The following is a 21,633-nucleotide window of genomic DNA, read 5'->3' as shown; positions in this document are numbered from 1 at the left end:
TTCAGGTGTTCCCTGGTGATTCCTGCAACATCTGCGCAGCACCTTATTTAGTGCTCTTCTTAAAATCTACCTCCGGTTTTTCGCTTACGTTGGTTTTAAAACTTTATGTAACTAGCAAAAATGGGAAATCACGATCCCTCGCCCTGGACGGAAGCCATAGCGCAGACAGAATGAGGAGACATCCTCGGGTTCTCGGGCCTGACACGCACACCGTGAAAAGGGGCACCTGTGTACCAACACGAGCAGCATATCAAGATTTTGTTTTTTAAATAATCAGACATTAAAATAAAAGTGAAAAGGAAAATCCCAGTCCCTACATAGCTGTCTGACTGCAGCCTCAGCGCCGTGGGCTCTGGCGGGACCGGACCGCACAGAGAGGAATATTCCCTTGCACTCTCATTATCAGGCCCTTACTGCCTGCACCCCTCCCATGGGAGTCCAGCATACATCAGACACCGCCTGGATGTGGAAGGAATCAAAGATAAAGAAGATGTGACTTCTTGCCCTGAGGAGTTTATAACCTAGTGGGGCAGAGATAAGATAAACGTAGAAGTGCTTCATACCCACATTTATCTAGTATGAAATCAACTATACATGCCCAGCAAAAACTAAGTCGTTTTATTTTCAGCAAGATGCCAGGACACTTCAACAAGGGAAAGAATACTCTTTTCAACAAACGGTTGAAAAAAGGTCTGGGACAACTGGACACCCAGACTTCTGTCTGGGAAGAGTGGAGTTAGACCCATTCCTCACCCAAGTGGATCACAGACCTAAATGTAAGAACTCAAATTATAAAACTCTTAGAAGAAACACTGGTGTGAATATTCGGGACTCTGGATTAGGCAGTGGGGTTTCTTAGATGTGACATCAAAAGCAATGAAGAAAAAAATAGACAAACTGGACTTCATCAAAATTTAAAACTACTGTGCTTCAAAGGACTCCATCAACTAAGTGAAATGACATCCACAGAAAGGGAGAAAAATTCTGAAGAGCATATATCTCATAAAAGATCACTATTCAGAATATACAAAGAACTCCTACAATTGGACAACAGAAAACAAGTAGCCCAATCTAAAATGGGCAAAGGATCTGAATAGGCATTTCTCCAAAGAAGACACACAAATAGCCAATAAGCATGTGAAAAGATATTCAACACCATTAGCCATTAAGAAAATGCAAATCAAAACCACAATGAGATACGAGTTCACACCCACCAGGACGGCTGTACTCAAAACAACATGACAAGTATTGCTGAGCATGTGCAGAAACTGGAACCCTCCTACACTGCTGGGAGATGTAACACAGTGCAGGAGGCCGCTTCGGAAGACAGTCTGGCCAGTCCTGAAAAGGTTCAACACAGAGTTACCCTTTGACTCAGCAATTCCAGCCCTAGGTACACACCCAAGAGACATGAAAACACGTCCACAGAAGAACTTGTACGCAAATGTACGTTACTCATAACAGCTAAGCAAGAAGCTAAGAAACAACCCAAATGTCCAGCAACTGATTAATGGATACATAAAATGTGGCATAACCACAAACAGAATATTTTTTAGCAATAAGAAGGAATGAAGTACCGACACGTGCCTCGGCATACGTGAACCCTGAAACCAAGGCAGACATTACGCCCACATCCTGACATGCCCAGAACAGGAAGACCCCACGGACAGGAAGCAGGAAGTGACTGCTAATGGGAAGAGATTCTTTAGGGGGTGATGAAAATGTTCTGAAATTGACTGTGGCGGTGGTTACCCAACTCTAGGAACATACTGAAAATCACAGAATTGGACACTTTAAGAGAGAACTGTATGGCATGTGAGTCGCATCTCAATAAAGGCGTTGAGATCACCACTCTCGCCAGCACACAACCGCCTGGGAGAGGAGCCAGGCGAGCCTGCTGTGGGGCCGCCACATCTGCCACACGGCCGAGCCCTGCCGTGGACACCAGCTGTGGGCTAGCCCTGTGTAAGCAGAAGACCTACCTCCCTCAGGCCACCTCAGCTGCCATGTGTCTCTTGGAGGATGACTGTCTCGTTACACTCACAAATGCAAGTCTAGGGCTGAAGGTCAGCATCCTTCCGACAACAAGACCCCAAACCCCAGCCACCATTTCACCCGGTGCGGAGCTAAAGAACAGCGATTCGCCTCGTGCGGCAGGAAACCCAAGTGCAGCCCCACGCCCAGCCCAGGCCGCCCTCCCCACGGAGGGATTTTTGACCATGTGTGGTTTTCACCCCGTGAGCTGAGTTGGAGTCTAGACTGGAAAATGCAGCTCCACTAAATGGAAGTCATAGACATTCCTCAGCTGACCTGCGAGGGGCCTGGGCAGGGGAAGGCCAGCCAGGCCGCAGAGTCTGCTCCAGACCAGGCAGGGGGGTGGCGGGGAGGCTGAGAGAGGAAGGGCCAGGAGGGGCCAGGACCATGGGCTAGAGCCAGGCTCCCAAGCCCAGCCTCCTGGAGCGCCAGCTTCCTGATCCATAAAATGGGAATAATACCAGATTTAACTGAACCTAAAACACCTGCAACTGTAAGAGGAACCATATTCTATTATCGCCAAGAAAAAAGATGAGTGATAAGATATCACTGATGATAAAATGCATCCCCAATTCAGAGATGAAATGTGAAACAAATTTTCACCTCAGAATTGATGACAGATGGTAATGATAACTTCTCACAAAGTTGATGTGAGATTTAATGAGTAATTATATATAAAAGAAATACTGCTGCTGATGCTATCAACATTAACTTAACACAAATTACTGAGCCACTACCAAGTGCCTCAGCCCTGTGGGTAACCAACATGGTCCAGTCCTTACAAATTCACAATCTACCCAAGTAGGATGCACGGATGTGGGGACAGGAGGAGACATGTGTGCCCGCTCCAGCCACGGGGGTCTCGGTCTGACCGGAACATAAAGTCTCACCCTCCAGGACTGGGAGGTGACGGGGAGACAGGTCCTAAAGCAAAGGGAGAAGCAAATGGGATTAAAATTACCCTTGAAAACCTCTTTCATCCCCTGTGAGATGCATACGTGTCTTCACATCTGATCCTGTATGACAGCACACGTGTAGCACACGCACGGCACACAGTACAGCATTCATATGCCAAAACTGAGCAGGGGCCACACTACACCAAAACACGTTAACACCAAAATTCGTCACTATCGCAACATGTTCGAACTACAGACGGAGCAGAAGGACTGAGACGGCGGGCACAGCAGAGCCGGGTCTTCCACCCACACTCAGCAGAGGCCCTGCCCACAGGGGTCTCAGGTCCCAGCCCACCCTCCCACCCGCCTCTGATGCTAGGCCTGGCCAGCTGCCCGCTGCGCGCGTCTCCATCGGGGGACACCAGGAGGAGTATCCCAGTATACATGGAAGTACGGAGGGGAGGGCGCGCCCCCTGCTCTGTTCTCCGCTGCCCTGCCCCTCACCCATCACTGTGCCCCTGCACCAGCAGCACAGCACTTCCTATAGCAGCAGTTGACGCTGGTCTGCAGCTTTCCCCAAACCTGCAGGACAGACTTCCCGCACCCCCTCCGCCGGACACAGAAGCCCCAGCCGAGCAGCACCCTCCCCGAAACGCTGGGTTCTCGCGGGGCCCCGTTTTGGTGACAGAGGCCTCTCCCCGACCCCAGCCCGAGCGGCAGGAGCTGCCTCCTTACACCTCCGTGTTGCCGTCACACCCTTTCAATAACCTACACACCAATTCTTGATATACGTTCTCTGTTCAAATGAGGCCTGTGGTTTCCGTCTCCTGGCTGGACCGTGACCAACACAGCAGCTGATCACCCACTCAGTTTTCAGTTCTCTCTCGCTCAGAGGACATGAAGAGGCAAATCACGAGAGAAGAAAGACTTAGGCCAACAAACGTGAAGAATATTCAGTCTCCACTGGAAACCAAAGAAACAAAAAATAACACTATAAGACACCCATTTCTGCGTCTCACAGCAACACGTGTTACGCAGGCCGATAATCCCCAGGGCTGGCACGTGACCCTCCCACACTGCGGGCAGGATGCAGACGGGCACCACCACCCTGTGGACAGGAGTTCACAGCAGGCGTCAAGAATTTTTACCATCTGAAGCTTAAAAAGTAAGACACTGCAGGAGGAGACAGGGTTCTTCCTCTTCCTTCTGGTAAGACAGCTAAGGACTCTGAACATTCCACACAAAACAAACATGACAGGACCCTGAGAGGTGGAGAGAAGGGGGCATGTGGCTGGGGCCTCAGGACACTCACACGCACCCAGCAGTGCGTTTCCTGTGTCCTTTTTTTTTTTTTTTTTTTTGTGGTACGCAGGCCTCTCACTGCTGTGGCCTCTCCCGTTGCGGAGCACAGGCTCCGGACGCGCAGGCTCAGCGGCCATGGCTCACGGGCCCAGCCGCTCTGCAGCATGTGGGATCTTCCTGGACCGGGGCACGAACCCGTGTCCCCTGCATCGGCAGGCGGACTCTCAACCACCGCGCCACCAGGGAAGCCCTCCTGTGTCCTTTCTGCCCCACATATCCTGGACTGGTGCTCAAGGGGATGCCAGTGGGAGTGTCCGAAAGCCCCCAGGAAAGCCTGTTCTTTCTACCAAAGGACCAGGAAAGCAGCAGCCAGGCAAGACAGAAACTTTCCGACGGTAACTGCCCAGCTCCAGCCCCACCCTCGCCAGGCTGGGCCCCCCCACCTCCAGCTGCGGGAGGTGCGGGGGGAGGCGATCAGAGAAGACCAGGTGGGGAGGCTGATCTCCACACACCCCCACCCCGCCAGCTGTCACAGAGACCTGGTTGCAGGAATCCAGATAAAATGACACAGAACTACACTTACACAATGTATCCGCTTCCCAGTGTCGATACCGCACTACAGCTACACAAGATGTAATCTTCAGGGAAAACTCCATGAAGGGTACATGGGGAACCTCCCCATTATCTGTGCAACTTCCTGTGAATCTATAATTACTTCAAAATAAATGGTAAAAACAAAAAAGCCACTGCAAAAAAGCATGGGAGAACTTTCTGGGGAAAAGGACACGTCCTATAAGCTGACTGAGGTGACTGTTAGGTGGTTGTTACATGTTACGTTTGCCAAGGTCATCAAGCTGATACTTAACGTGTATGGGCTTTACTGTATATAAATTACACCTCACTAAAGTTATCTAAAATAATGAGCTATTTAAATATCTAAATCCCTATCAATACTAATAAAATAAACAGAAGACACAGAAAATAAAGCTCTTTTTCTAGAACAGTGCCAACTAATAAATGTAGAGGAAATTGTAGAAATACAAAATGACAATTTTGCAACCACCAGCATATTGATTCAGACAAGAATTGTCAATGGTGAGGACAGTGGTGGAGTAAGCAACTCCAAGCTCTCATCTTCCCACAAAAACTCTGAAAAATACACAGAAACTCTCAGAACCAGCTTTGTCAGAACTCTGAAAAACAGCCAAAGGTTGACAGCAACCAAGTGAATGCTGAATCAAGAAAAAGACAATGTGAAAACAGTAGCAAAGCTCTGTGGCATTCTCAAGTGCCCTTCCCTGCCCCTCCCGTGGCAGGTATAGCAGCCCACGTTTCCAACATGGGGCCCTGGACCCAGGTTCCAGAGGGAGCAGATCTTATTTGTAAACTATTGGGTACATTTGTTCTAACCCTGTCTGGGGCTGCCTGAAGGGCTGATGGGAGACACATCTCTCTTCGCCTAACGCAGAACTCAGGCTGGAAAGGGCAAGGCGTTGCTGGGGAAAAGAGTACAGTTCAGACAGACAACCACCACCTGGGAGGAAGACTTGGAGGAGAGTCTTTGAAACATTAGGACGTTTAAAAGCAACCATGTGCACAGAAATATCTGGGCCAGTGATAAGACACATGCTCAGGAAAGACTTGAGAAGCCTCTAACCTTTTACCCTGGGCTGATCTCTAGGCTCAGTACAAGTTGGTTGACTGCTGAAAGGGTTCCCCAGCACAGAGCCAATCTGCAAAGAGTGGGAAAGGGCTCAGGTTTTGTTTTCCTTTTCTTTTTTTCTGGTGTATTTTGTTTCTGTTTTATTCCCTTGTCATAAAAGGAAATTTCTATCAAAACATTTGCTGAACAAATGGAATAAGGAATAAAGGAATAAAGGTTTCAGTGACTACACACAAGGATACAGTCTTCCAAAAATAATTTAGAAAAGTCACTAAACAAATAGATTACTATGGCCTTAAAAAAATCAAAAAAATAATGCAAACCCCAGGAAAGAGGAAGAATCTGATTTCCAGAGTTACGAGATTATCATATTCAAATGTCCAAAAAAAAAGTCAAAAGGCATACAAAGAAATAAGAAAGTACAGCCCATTCAAAGGAAAAAAATTAACTGACAGAAACCATCCCCAAGAAAACCCAGACATCAGACTTATTAAACAAAAATCATTTAAATATGTTCAAAGAGATAAAGGAAAACATGGACATCTAAAAAAGGAAATCAGGAAGATGATATATAAACAAAATGAGAATATCAATAAAAGATACAGGAACTATAAAAAAGAACCAACCAAAAACTCTGGGGCTGAAATGAAATTCATGAGAAGGGTTCAACAGCAGGTCTGAGCAAGTAGAAGAAAGAATCAGCAAATGTAAAGATAGGACAAATGAAAGTACTGAGTTTGGGAAGCAGGAAGAAAAAAGAAGGAAGAAAAGTAAATAAAATCTGAGGAGCCTGTTGAATGCTAACATCTGCATTGTGTGAGTCTCAGTAGGAAAAGAAACAGACAAAGGGGCAGAAAGAATATGTGAAAAAGTAACGGCTAAAACACCCCAAAATTGATGAAATACATGAATCTACAAATCCAAAAAGCTTCAAGTATGATAAACTCAAAGACACCCACACCAAGTTACATTATAATAAAACTACTGAAGAAACAAAGAGAAAATCTTGAAAGCAGCAAAAGAGAAAAGACTTGTTATACACAAGGGATCCTCAGAAAGATTCACAGCTAATTTTTTATCAGAAACCATAAAGGCCAAAAGACAATGTGAAACACACATTCAAAGTATTAGGGGGGGGAAAAAGCTTTCAACCAAGAATTCTGTATCCATCAAAACTGTCCTTCAAAAATGAAGGAGAAATTAAGACGTTCTTAGATTAACAAAATCTGAGCCAGTTCATTATCACTAGACTTACCCTACAAGAAATGCTGCAGGGAGCCCTTCAGGTTACAATGAGGGACACTAGAGGGTAACTTGAAGCTGTATGAAGAAATAAGACCTCCAATTAAGGTAAATACATGGGCGAATATAAAAGCCAGTACTATCATGTTTCTGGTTTGTAATTCCATTTCCTAAGTGATTTAAAAAGCAAATGTCTTTAAAAATTATTATGAGTCTGTTATTGGGTATAGAACGTATAAAAATATAAATGTGAAAACAATAATATAAAGGGGGGACAGAGCTGTATAGGAGCAGTTTTTTTAAACTATTTTATTGCAATAAAATATACATAATATTTAACCTTTAACCAGATTTAAGTGCACAATTTCAGGGGCAGTAAGTACATTCAAAATGGTGTACAACTATCATCCTATCCATTTCCAGAACTTTTTCACCATCCCAAAGAAAAGCTCTATATTGATTAAGTGATAACTCCTCCTCTTCCATTCCCCCAGGCCTTGGTAACCTCTGTTTTACTTTCCATGAGTAGGAGCAGAGTTTTTATATGCTATTGAAGTTAAGTTGGCATCAATTCAATTAGACTGTTATAAATTTAGGATGTTAAATGCAATCTCCATGGAAACAACAAAGAAAATATCTAAAGAATAAACATAAAAAGAAATGAGAAAGAAATCAAAATGGCTCACTACATTAAAAAATCAATAAACCGCAAAAAAGGCAATAATGGAAGAAATCGGGATCAAAAACAGCAATAAATCATACAGAAGACAAATAGCAAAGTGGCAGAATTAACTTCTTCCTTCTCAGTAATTGCCTTACATGTAAATGTACACTCCAGTCGAAAGGCAGAGACTGGCAAAATAGATGAAAAACACGATCCAACTATACACTGTATACAAGAGAATTACTTTAAATCCAAAGACACATGGGTTGAAACTGAAAGAATGAAAAAAGATACAACATGCAAAAGTAAGAAACTGGATGGCTATAATAATATCAGAAATAAATAGACTTTGAGTCAAAAATAGTCACAAGAAACAAAGAAGGATATAAATAATTGACCCTTATTGATAAAAGGGTCAATCCATCAAGAATAGATAGCAATTATAAACATATATGCATCAAATAACAAAAGCCCAAAGTATATGAAGCAAATATCAACAAAATAAAAGGGAAAAATACAAAGATCTATAGTAATAGTTGGAGATTTCAACACCTCACTTTCAATAATGAATGGAACATTTAGACAGCACATCAATAAGACAATAGAGGGTTTGAACAACACTGTAAAACAATTAGACCTTATAGACGTATGTAGAACACTCTACTGCAGACCTTATATTAGGCCACAAAACAAATCTCAACAAATTCTGAAAGACTGAAATCATAGAAAGTATCTTCTCTGACCACAATGGAATGAAGCCAGAAATCTATAAGAGAAGGAAAACTGAAAAAATGCCCAAATATGTGGAAATTAAATAACACACTCTTAACCAATGGGTCAAAGAAGAAAAAAGAAGGGAAATTAGAAAATACTTTGATATGAATGAAAATAAAAACACAACACACCAAAACTTATGGAATGTAGTGAAGGTACTGCTCAGAGAGAGATTTATAGCATACATGCTTACATTAGTAAAGAAGAAAGGTCTCAAATCAATAATCCAACTTTACACCTTGAGGAACTAGAAATAGGAGAGCAAACTAAACCCAAAGCTAACAGGAGGAAGGAACCAGTAAAGGTTAGAAGGAGAGGTAAACACTACTATGATCCAGAAATCCCACTCCTGGGCATATATCTGGAGAAAACTATAATTCAAAAGAGATACATGCATGGGACTTCCCTGGTGGTGCAGTGGTTAAGAATCCACTTGCCAATGCAGGGGACATGGGTTCAAGCCCTGGTCCGGGAAGATCCCACATGCCACGGAGCAACTAAGCCCATGAGCCACAACTACTGAGCCTGCGCCCTAGAGCTCGCGAACCACAACTACTCAGCCCACGTGCCACAACTACTGAAGCCCACGTGCCTAGAGCCCGTGCTCCACAACAAGAGAAGCCACCGCAATGAGAAGCCAGTGCACCGCAAAGAAGAGTAGCCCCCCGCTCGCTGTAACTAGAGAAAGCCCGCACACAGCAACGAAGATCCAATGCAGCCATAAATAAATAAAAATAAAGTGATTAAAAAAAAGATACATGCAGCCAATATTCATTAAAGAACTATTTACAATAGCCAAGACATGCAAGCAACTTAAATGTCCATCAACAGTTGAATGGATAAAGAAAATGTGGGGTGTATATATATGTATATAATATATATATAATGGAATATTATTCAGCCATAAAAAAGAAGTAAGCCAAAGCCAAAGCCAAATATGATAAGATATTGTTTATATGTAGAATCTGGAAAAGAAGACACAAATGAACTTATTTACAAAACAGAAATAGACCCACGGACATAGAAAATAAACTTATGGTTACCAAAGGGGAAGAGGGGGGAGGGATAAATTAGCAAGATGGGATTAACATATACACACTACTATATATAAGACAGATAACCAACAAGGACCTACTGTGTAGCACAGGGAACTATATTCAATATTTTGTAATAACGTATAACGGAAAAAAACCTGAAAAAGATTCTCTCTCTCTCTCTCTCTCTCTCTCTCCCCCTCTCCCCCTCTCCCTCTCTCCCTCTCTCTCTCTCTCTATATATGTGTTTATATCTATCTATCTATATACACATATACACATATATATACACATACACACACACACATATATATATACATAAATAACTGAATCACTGTGTTATACACCTGAAACTAACGTGACACTGTAAATCAACTATACTTCAATTAAAAAAAAAAAAGTAGAGGTAAACAAAATGGAGAATGGAAAAAAATAGATAATTAACTAAAAGTCAGTTCTTGGAAAAGATGAACAAAATGGACAAACCTTTAGCTAGACTGACAAAGAAAAAAGGATGTAGATACAAATAGCTAAAACAAGAAATGGAAGTGGGGCCTGACTACAAAATTTAAAGGAATTATAAGAAAGTATTATAAACAACTGTATGCCAACAACTCAGATAACCTAGAGGAAATGGACAAATTCCTAGAAACACACGAATTGCTTAAACTGAGTCAAAAATAAATAGAAAATCTCAAAAGACCTATCACAAGAAGAGAGATTCTCTCAGTAATCAAAAACTTCCCAACATAGAAAAGCCAGGACCAGATAGCTTCACAGGTGAATTCTACCAAACATTGAAAGAATTAACTCCAATCCTTCTCAAACTCTTCCAAAAAACTGAAGAGGAGGAAACACTTCCTAACTCATTCTATGAGGCCAGCATAACTCTGACACCAAAGCCAGGTAACAACATCACAAAAAAAGATATAGGCTAGCGGAGCAGCTGGGCCCGTGAGCCATGGCTGCTGGACCTGCACGTCCGGAGCCTGTGCTCTGCAACGGGAGAGGCCACAACAGTGAGAGGTCCGTGTACCACACACACAAAAAAAGATATAGGCTAATATCCCTTATGAACACAGAGGCAAAATCCTCAACAAAACACTAGCAAGCCAAACCCAACGTCACAGTCTAAGGATTATACACCACGATCAAATGGATTTATACCAGAAATGCAAGGATGGTTCAACATGAGAAAAATCAATCAATATAATACATCATAATAATAGAACAAAAGGGAAAAAACATGGAATCATCTCAATTGATGCAGAAAAGGCATCTGACAAAATCCAACAGTTTTTATTATGAAAAGGTATTTTTCATAATAAAAACTCTCAGAATCCTAAGTTAGGAATAGAAGGACACTTCCATTTGCTAGTAGTTCCAATAGCTAAAGCTATTATTAGTTCTAAAGCTATTAAAACTAATAAAATGATTTCAGCAAAATTGTAGGGAACAGGACCAACACTCAAATATCACCTGTATTTCTATACACCAGGAATGAACAATCCAAAAATAAAATTGAGAGCAATTTCATTTACAAGAGCATATAAAAGAATAAAATACCTAGGAATAAATTTAAGAAGAATATGAAAGAATTATACACTGAAAACTACAAAACAGTGCTGAAATTTAAATGACTTCAATAAATGGAAAAGCACCTCATGTTCATGGTTAGAAAAAATTAATATCGTTATGATGTCAATACCAGGACTTCCCTGGCAGTCCAGTGCTTGGGACTTTGGCTTCCAATGTGTGTGTATGTGTGTGTGTGTGTGTGTGTGTGTGAGAGGGGGTTCAATCCCTGGTCAGGGAGCTGGGATCCCGTATGCCTCGCAGCTAAAAAAGCAAAACATGGAACAGAGGCAGTGTTGTAACAAATTTAATAAAGACTTTAAAAGAATGGTCCACATCAAAAAAATCAAGAAAAAGAAAAAGATATCAATACTAACAATTTAATAGTATCCTCCTAAAATTCACATTCACCAAAACTTTAGAATGCAGCCTTACTCGGAAAGATGTAATTAGTGATGATGAAGTCACAATGGATCAGGGTGGGACCTAAATCCAGCATGACTGGTGTCCTTACAAGGAGAGAGAAACATGGGCATAGAGACAGAGACACAGAGGGAAGACTGTCATGTGAAGAGAGACAGGGATTGAAGTTATGCAGCTGCAAGCCACGGAACATTAAGGATTTCTAGCAAACACCAGAAGGCAAGAGAAAGGCATGGAACAGATTCCTCCGGAGTTCTTTCAGACACAGCATGGCCCTGAGAACTCCTTTATTTGTTTTTTAAGCCATCCCGGTTTGTGGTACTTTGTTACGGCAGCATTAGGAAACTAATAAACCACCCAAAGCAATCTTCAAATTCAATGCGATCCCTACCAAAATTCTAACATCTTTTATTTCCTATTAATGGAAAATCAATCCTTCAATTCACATGGAATTGCAGTGGGGACTGAATAGCCAAAACAATCTTGAAAAAGAAGAACAACATAAAAAGACTCACACTTTGCAATTTCAAAACTTCCTACAAAGCTACTGCAATCAAAAGAGTGTGGTAGTGGCATAAGGATAGATGGTAGGCCAAAGGAAGAGAACTGACAGTCCAGAAATAAACCCATATACGTGTGGCCGTTGACGTTGGGCAAGGGTGCAAAGACCATCCAATGGAGAAAGAACGGTCCCTTCAACAGATGGTGCTGGGCCAGCTGGATGTCCACCTGCAAAAGGATGAAGTTGGACCCCTACCTCACACCATATAAAAAACTAACTCAAAATGGACCAAGGATCAAGACCATAAAATTTTTAGAAGAAAACACAGGGGTAACACTTCATGACCTTTTAAGTGGAAATAGATTTAGATGTAACACTAAAGGCATGAGCAACAAAAGAAAAAATGATAAGTTGAACTTTATTGAAATTAAAAACTTTCTGTATCAAAGGACATTATCAAGAAGATGTCAAACAAAAAACAAAAAATGTTTGCAAATCATATATCTGATTAGGAACTTGTATCTAGAATATATAAAGAACTCCTACAACCCAATCATAATTTTAAAAAAACCAATTTAAAAATGGGCAAAAGAATCTAAAGAGATATTCCTCCAAAGAAAATATATAAATGCCCAAGAAGTATATTAAAAGATGCTCAACATCATTAGTTATCAGAGAAATGCAACTCAAAACCACGACGAGATACCACTTCACACCTACTAGGATGGCTATAAAAAAACAAAACAAAACAGAAACGGCAAAGAATAAATGTTGGTGAGGAAGCGGAGAAATTGGAACCCTTATACATTGCTGGTAAGAATGGAAAACGCTGCAGCTGCTATAGAAAACTGCATGGCAGTTCCATGCTCAAAATACTAAAAATAGAATTCCCATATGATCCAGCAATTCCACTTCTGGGTATATACCAAAAGAACTGAAAGCAGAGTCTGGAAGAGAGATCTGTACACCCACGTTCACAGCAGTATTATTCACAATAGCCGAAAGGTGGAAGCGACCAGGTGCCTGTGACAGGTGGATGAATAAACAAAATGTGGTCTACACACGCAATGGAATATGATTCTGCCTTTAAAAGGGAGACAATTCTGACACCTGCTACCACATGGATGAACCTTGAGGACATTAGGCCACATGAAGCGAGCCCGTCACAGAAGGACAGATCCTGTGTGATTCCACTCACTGAGGCCCCTCGAGCAGTGACATTCATAGACACAGGACGTGGAGTGGGAGTTGCCAGGGGCTGGGGGAGGGACTGGGGAGCAGTTGTTTCATGCGGACAGAGTTTCTGTTTAGAAAGATGAAAATGTTCTTCAGACGTATGGTGGTGACAGTTGTATAGTATTGTGAATAATCTTAACGTCACTGAATTGTACACTTAAAATGGTTACAATGGCAAATTTTATGTTATGTATACTTTACCAGAGTAAAAGAATGATTTAAAAATGTGAAGAATATTATGAATAGAATGGATAGAAAATCACTGGATAAGAGGCTGGAAGCAGCATATTCCAGAGTCCCAAAGCGTGACTCCCAAGACTGCTAGCTCACCTCAGGGGAGAAGGTGCTGTGAAACAGAGAAATCTGGTCCACCCATCTCAACCAACAATCAAACTTAACATCACCCACACGTTGAGGCGAGGTGGCATCACGTGCCCCTGAGCTGATTCACCAAGAGGAACACGAGCTCTGACCTGAACCTAATCGTGAGGCAATGACCAGTTGCACCAAGTTCAGGGATGCGCTAGAAAACCACGGCTCGGATGCCTCGGCACTGCCAGCGTCACGAGAGATTGCCCAGTGCCTGGAGGCCGTTCTACAGATGGAGGGACACCGCGGAGGCACAGGCACACGTAACGCAGGCCCCTTGACCCGACCCTGGGTTTCAGGAGCCGGTGTTCAAGGACGTGACTGGGCTGCCCAGGAAACATGCCCCCCGCTTCCGTGTCAGGTACGAAGCACGGTCACCTCGCTGCTGTTGGGGAGAAGAATGTTCTCATTCTCGGGAGATGAGGTCCCTGATGATACGGATGAGAGGACAGTACCTGCAAGGACCTCACAGGACCCAGCGGTCCGCTCAGCCGTCAGCACAGCGGTGCAGGGAGACCCAGCACCAGCCCGGCAGGAAGAGGATCGTGTTGTGAGACACGCCCCCGAGAGAATCGCCGCAGGGAGCGGCCAGAATCAAAGCCCTGGCCCAGGGAGAAGCAGGATGCGGAGCCGGCAGCAGGGCTGGGCTGCGGGACAGAGGAGCTAAGCAGCTGCAGAGCTAAGAGGATGAGCAGAGAACTCCACAGAGCACCTGAGACCACGACGGAGGCAAGAAGGGAGCTCGCTCTTCTTTTTTTTTTTTTTTTTACATCTTTATTGGAGGATAATTGCTTTACAATGGTGTGTTAGTTTCTGCTTTATAACAAAGTGAATCAGTTATACATATGTTCCCATATCTCCTCCCTCTTGCGTCTCCCTCCCTCCCACCCTCCCTATCCCACCCCTCCAGGAGGTCGCAAAGCACTGAGCTGATCTCCCTGTGCTGTGCGGCTGCTTCCCACTAGCTATCTACCTTACGTTTGGTAGCGTATATATGTCCATGCCTCTCTCTCGCTTTGTCACAGCTCACCCTTCCCCCTCCCCGCGTCCTCAAGTCCATTCTCTAGTAGGTCTGTGTCTTTATTCCTGTCTTGCTCCTTCTTCTTTACTGAAGACCCATCACAAGAAAGGGAGCTTGAACTCCAATGTCAGTGACTCAGGCCAGACAGACGGTGGCCTTGCCGGGAGAAGGCGCCCGGCCTCAACCTGAGCCAGGGTCAGAGCGGGCTCCCTCGGGGGCCTCCAGAGGACAGCGTGCCAGCTCGCCTCCACAGACAGCCACCTCCTCGCCCAGACACCACCTTGCACAGTGGCTGGAGAATTAAAGCCAAGTGAAGTAAATATGTCTGCCAGGAGCTGGCTTAACAGAGACACGAAACGCACACCTTGAGTTAAGAGAGGAAAGTCACCATCAGAGCAATCCTGCATCCATCCCGTGAGGCCCTTCCCCACACACCACCCTCTTCCCGACTTGTTTCCCCGAGAAGAAAGCCGCCGCCCTGCCCTGCGCCTACTTCCGGGCGGGATGATCGACAAGACACGGTGGAACGTGCTTTGATTTGCTCTGAGAAATGCGATGCAGTTCAACACCACAGTGATTTGTGATGCCATTTACATAATTAAACATACAGTGGCCCGGGGAGGTGAGTGTGATTTAAGGCGCTACAGAAGAGCTAAAGATAGCAGACGGCTGCAGGCTGGAGGGGACCACGGACGGCCACAGGAAGATCTGGCAACGCGCCGAGGGTCTCCTCTATCTAACCGCGCCTTTTAATCAACGGTAGAAGGCTCCTGGTGGACGTGAAGCAGCAGCTGCCGGCGGCCTGTTTTACTGATGACAAACTTAAGGTTACAACGGGGCCACGGATGGCTTTTAGAAGAGTCCACCCGGTCCTGCATTGCAGCTGCTCAACTTACTGACAGCCTGTCTTCCCCCGAAAGACCTGATGGGAGGCTCATCCGAACCGGAGTCTGGAAGTCAGAGGGCCTTGGGCCATAATCAGCCTCTAGGCTGGTCCTGTTTATACCAGTTTCTTTCTCCTCCAACTCCTTCCTCTTCTCTTTTTCAGTCTGAATACTTGCTGACATTTAAAAGTTCCCATAAGCCCCGCATCTCCAGCTCGGCACCCCTGGGCCCACACTCGGGGCAGCGGGCGGCTGGGAGGGGCCCCGGGAGTCCTCACCGCACCCTGCTGTGTCCCGTTGCCAATTCTCACTTGTTTCTGCAGCCTGCTCAGCCACTTCTGACCTAAACTTTCCTTAAAATCGGCTCAGGTTTCTGGCGTGTGCCACCTCATGGTGTCCCCCCCAAGATGCCCTGTGCTCAGTCAGACCAGCATTTCCCATTCCATCTTGGAGAAACCCCTTCTGGCCCTGGTCTGAGTTTGGTGAAGGAGTCCGTGCGTTGTAAACAACGCAGCCTTGGCCTGCCGGGGCACAGGGGCCCCGCTGTCAGCACTGTCCCCACAGAAGCCCTGCTTCCTTCTCACCCCACCACCTCAGCCCTGCTTTACTAAGTTAGGTCTCTTTCCCTGGATCTTCTCCAGATAGGTCATATCTCTTTTTTCTTGAGGCAATGCCCTCAAGAAAAGTAGAACTGCAATTTTATCAAGGAAATCATAAATACTGTTTGATGTTTTTTTAGATTTTTATCCATGAGGAAACAAATGGGAGGAAGAAGTAGAGACGTGTAACCACTAGCCAGTCTGCAGGAGCAGAAGGACACAAACGAAACACACGTCACGCCTTCTTGCCTCGCTTAACAGGATACACGCAGGTAACCAGACTGAGATAAACAAGGAGCTATGATGGGACCCAGCGGGGCAGCCGGGGAGGACGCAGCACCTACTGAGTGCCTGCAGCAGGCCCCCACCCTGCCTCCACTGCCCCCTCCTCCACTCGGTGCCCAGCTCCTGGCCTCCCGGTGAGTCCTCTGAGTCCCCAGAGCAGCTCCGCCCCACTCGCCGTCCCCTCCACCGGGCAAGCTCTGCCCCAGGTGCTCCCCGGTGGCTTCCTTGCTTCGTGCCCGCCCCTGCTCATACGCTACGTCCCATAGGAAACAGCACACCCAAGAGCCGCGCAAGGGTGACGGAAGTGTTCTGCAACTACGTAGAGGTGATGGTCGCACAAGAATGTGAAGGCAGCAAATGCAGTGAATTAACTTGAAAATGTGTGACCTGAATTCCACCTCAGAAGAGAGAAAAGCACACCTGTCCTCCACTCTCCAACCCAACGCCCTGCACTCCTTCTCTGTGACACGGCCAGGGGGATGTCGCCTAGAGCCCAGCCCTGCTGCAGGGCTCTGCGCAAGGGGCCCTTGAGCCTTGGGGCGTCTGCAGAGCCTGTCCCTACCCCGGCAACAGGAGGGTCTGCACACACACCCGCCGGGACGCACCACAGCACCCAGCACCTGAGCACATCACAGCAACGAGGGACCAGAGAGGCTTCGTTTCCACTTCATACATGTAATGACAGCAAACTCTAATACGCTGAGTTCACGAATAAAAGGAACGACCGGTATTCTTGCTTTAGACTGATGGAATGTTCCATTTTTTCCCAAGCCACACAAATACATCTGCATTTAATGAGACAATTGTGCCCACCTGTCAGGTCTAAATGATCAGGCTGCCAAAAAACAGAGCTACAGTGACTCAGATACAGATATATTGCAGAGTTCTTGGGGAGCTCAGGGAAACTACCTGACTGCAAGGAACGGTGCGAGAGACACTTCCTGAGGCCACGCGTGCAGCCCAGCCTCAGAGATGACCCCAGCCGGCGTGGCCAGCCCAGAGCCCAAGACACAGGCCAGGGGCTTTCAGACACGGGCACCAGCTCAGGTCCTTGGACAGGACCGACACCTCGTCTGGGCCTCAGTCCCCTACCCAGTGACAGGCTGGGAACCTGCTCCCAGCTCCGATGGTCTGCAGTTGCACGCCCCTCCCCGCTGAGGTCCATCCACCGTGAGCCAGCCAGGGCGGCTGTGCGGAGAGCCGGAGCTTCCTGTACCCTTCCCCTCCCCAGTCCCCTCCTGGTGCCCTCTGCGCCTGACGTCCGCCTGCGCTTGCCCTGGCTCCCCCTTTGGCAGGGTGTCATACGTCTGCTCAGGGGCTCCACTTTCCTGCAGGCTCCCTTCCCCAGGAGTCTAGAAGATGACCACTTGTCAGACCCAGGGAGGCTGGCCACAGACTCACTTCCTCCCGGTGGCCATCTGCTCGTCCACCGTCAGCTTCTCTCCTGGGACCCTTTCAAGGGACAGCCTCCAAGATCAATTGGCAGGAGGTACCTACCCTCATCTCTCCTAAACGCGTCCTTCTAGAAAAGTGGAGGACGGATGCTGCGGTGGCTTAAAACAAAATTCATCTGGAGGCACGTAGTCCCTAAGGAGAGAGGCATCGGGGCTCCAGCAGCAGTGACACAGGCAAAAATCAATCTCCCCTGGACACCAATTAAGGAGAGCACACGGGATTGTCATCTGGCAGCTGAGCCGCTCGAAGCTGCCCACTCTGGAGAGGAAACGCCAGGAAGAATGTTCCTGGACGGGCTGGCCTCCTGCCCCAGCTCCCTCCTGCGCCAACAGCCAGCACCTCGGAAGGAGCTCAGCCCAGGGGGGCCACGGGGTGTTCCGGCACAACGTGCACAGGGGTCTGAACACCCTCCACGGGCCGCGAAGGAGATGCCGTGCGGGCCTGACCCTGAGCCGGCTGCTGGCACGTCTCCTGAGGGAGGCTCTGAAGGGGCGCCCTGCCCCGGCACAGGTAGAGACACTGACGCCGCAGACACGGCACCAAGGCCGCACAGCTGGTCTGAGTAACACAGGCGGATGTTCTGGGCTTTTCTGTGGCTCAGCACCCCCTCTCCGGTCCGGGCAGACTGTGGCTCAGAGACCTGTCGCTGTGTCAGCTGCGACTCTTTTGCAGACTGACATGGCCTAGGTCCCTGTCTTCGTGTCCCTGTAGATGCGATTAAAGCCCAGGGCCACAGGGACGTCTTTGCTGCCAGGAACTCCCCACCCAGAACGGGGACACCATCCCCCACCCCCAGGGAAGACGCCCCGCTGGGTCTCTCGGGTGGCCCCAGGTCTGGGGGCTCAGACTCGAGACGCACGCTGGAGTGCTGTGGCCCACTGGGGAGAGAGAAGAAAGCCCAAAGGCCGTGATTCCCCGCCGGTGTGGAAGGCAGCCCACGAAAGCTCTGGGCAGAGTGCCTGCCTGCTGAGGGGAAGGGGAGGTGGGAGAGAGGCAGGAGCTGCTGGTCTCCAGGCCCGACAAGGCCCCAACTCACAAGCTCTGCAGTGTTTGCCCAGGACCCACCCCAGCGGCCAGTGGCCTGGAAGGAGCTACGGCAGGTGAGCAAGGGCCACAGCACCCCAGCTGAGCGCCTGCAGACCCCTCCTCTTCGGCCTCTGGGAAAGGGCGGCAGGAGCCACCAGGATCTTGGTTTCAGCAGGGAAGTCGACGTTTGGAGGCCAGCTGGAGGGTCCTGAAACCCAACAGCTATTTGCCGTGGGAAGTTCCAGTCGTTGCTGTTAGCTGACTTCCCTGGGCCTTGAAAAATCCCAGGGCTGCCAAAACCGCAGCATCTGTCCACCCACAGCAAAGTCAGAATCTGCTCGTTTTGCAAAAGGGAGCTGAGAAGAAGGCACGTGCGGTGGCCTGGCCCTGCAGGAGGCGCTTGTGGAGGGAGCCCCACGTCGCCCCCGAATGCCGGCTGGGAAGAGCACTGGGACGAGGACCGCAGACTCTTCTCTGGCCCCAACCTCAGTATGTGGCCAGGAAAGCAGTGACTCAGCTGCTCCAGGAGCAAAGCAGTGGGCAGCTGCGAGCCGGAGCACAGCTCAGCCCAGCGGGAAACCCCAACACTTCCCATCCCTCATCTGGTCCCCACTGTCCCTCCTCTACAGGACGCCAGCGACTTTCTGGGTGAGAAGACAGCAGAAGAGGGGAGCCCTCCCCCGGGCAGCCCCACTGGGAGGGAAGACAGGTTGCACCCCTGTCCCTCTGGGCAGCCCCACTGGGGGATCGGGACCCACCCCCAGAGCAGCACAACAAAGGGAGGCCCGGGGACGGACAGAGGCCAAGGCCTAGCTCTCCTGGCAGAAGGTGAAGGGGGCAGGGGAAGGTCAGGCAGGACGAGGGGCCTTTCAAGCCCCTCAGCTAGATCCAGGCCCTCCCCCTGCCCAGGCCTGCTCCCCGCAACCGTCCTCCCAGCCAGCGCGGCCCAGGACTGCCACCTTGTGGGCCGAACATGCACGACAGGAAGAGGCTCCAAGACTCGGCCTCAGGCTCCCATCACCAAGGGCACTAGGATGCTGGCTGTGGTAACCACCACAGTCATTCCGCCTGCTCCAGTGACGGATGAGAAGCAGAATGGGGTCGCTGGGTTCTTCCCCACCTTACCAAACCCGCACAAGCAGCACCGACCTGAACCCCCAGCCCCAGCAGCACAGGCGATGCAACGGCAGGTACCAGGTACCAAGTACCAGATCTGTCTGGTCCAAAGCCTGCCGTGAACTCTTCGCAACAGAAACCCCTTTCCAGGGCCTCAAAGGAGAGAGCTTCATGAGGCGTGAGGGGCGCATCTGGGGCGGGGGGGACAGCAGGAACTCATGCGCCCCCCACCCCTGCCCCCACTGAGCCGCGCGAGAGCAACGTTCGGTCTGCCGTGTGCCAAGTACCCCCCGGCACCTTCCCTGCATTATCTCGAGACTCTGCAGAAAACCTAGGGACTGACCAGGCACGACCACCGCCCCCTTTAAGAGAAGGCACACGACAGATTAAGTGACGACCAAGGAGCACAGCCAGGATGCAGGACTTGTCCCAGGCAGTCTGGCGCCGGAGCTCAGGCCAGGCCACAGCCTCCAATGTCAGCTGCTGGACATAACCGAACAATTAAAAATTCTCCACACTAAGATCCTAGACACTCAGGACTGTTCTGGCCAGAGAGCCCAGCAAAGGAGCAGAATCCCCAGCGCCCCCAAGGGAGCAGAGGCAGGAATCAAGTTAGGGCAACACAGGCAAATTCTTCTCGGGGAGAAAGAGCAAGGGAGTGCCAGGACAGGCCAGGGGCAAACACCAGCCCCACGGGGCCGCAGGGTGGACGAAAGAGAGAACCACGATCCCTTCTGCAGTCCTGGGGGCTCCAGGGAAAACCAGAGGGCAAGAAAGACGAGGCCACCCTCCATGTCCACCTCTCTCTGCCAGCCTTCCAGAGCCTCTGGAGGTCAAGAGGGCTGTGCTGGGGTCAGCAGAGCAGCAGCCGTCCTCAGTCAGCTGTGTCTTCCCAGGAGGAGGGGGAAGCCTGGGCCTGGACGCTGCCGCCAGAGCCCGCGTGAGCATGGGAGGGGGCTGAGCACCTGCCACAGGGCTTTCCGCTTGTGGCCACAGGCGGGGCAGCGCTAACCGGGGCGCACGAGGCTCAGGCTAGGGCAGGAGAGTTAGCACAAAAGCCCGTGGCTCTACTCGCTCAGGGGAGGGCCTGGGAGGGAACGAGGGGCTGAGCCAGGGCCTCGCACTGCAGAGGCTGCCGCCCTCAGCCAGGCCAGCTCGGACGCGACCTCAGTCCCGCCCCTCGCATCCCGCTCCAGCCCAGGAGGACTTCCCCTGTCTGACTCCACCTGACCTGCTGGAAATCACCGTTCCTCTTTGAGACCTGGCCGGGGCCCAACTGTGGGCAGGTGGCCCGGGAAGAGCCGCGGGCCGCAGCACACTCAGCCTCCCGACGGGGCCTCTTCACAACAGCAGGCCTCTGCAGAAGCCCCCAGGCAGCTGCCTGGACGGCCAATGGCCACTGGGAGGGACAGCCAAAAACAGTGCACTCTTCGGGGACACCTCTGCTCCCGCACGGAGTCCGGGCGGAGCTGGGGGCACGGCGCCTGCCGCAGGCACTGCCGGATGTGCAGAACAGAGTGCTGTCACAGCAGC

General features: G+C 48.6%; 1 protein-coding gene across 2 annotated transcripts in view; it reads right to left on the bottom strand.

Moving 5' to 3' along the window:
* The window catches only part of CHCHD6 (coiled-coil-helix-coiled-coil-helix domain containing 6), a 125,387-nt gene that overhangs the window by 77,356 nt on the left and 26,398 nt on the right, over positions 1 to 21,633 (bottom strand). The window lies entirely within an intron of this gene.

The sequence above is a fragment of the Orcinus orca genome, chromosome 10 (assembly GCF_937001465.1).
Source record: "Orcinus orca chromosome 10, mOrcOrc1.1, whole genome shotgun sequence".
Taxonomy (NCBI): Eukaryota; Metazoa; Chordata; class Mammalia; order Artiodactyla; family Delphinidae; genus Orcinus; species Orcinus orca.
This window is presented reverse-complemented; position numbering and strand designations above follow the sequence as displayed.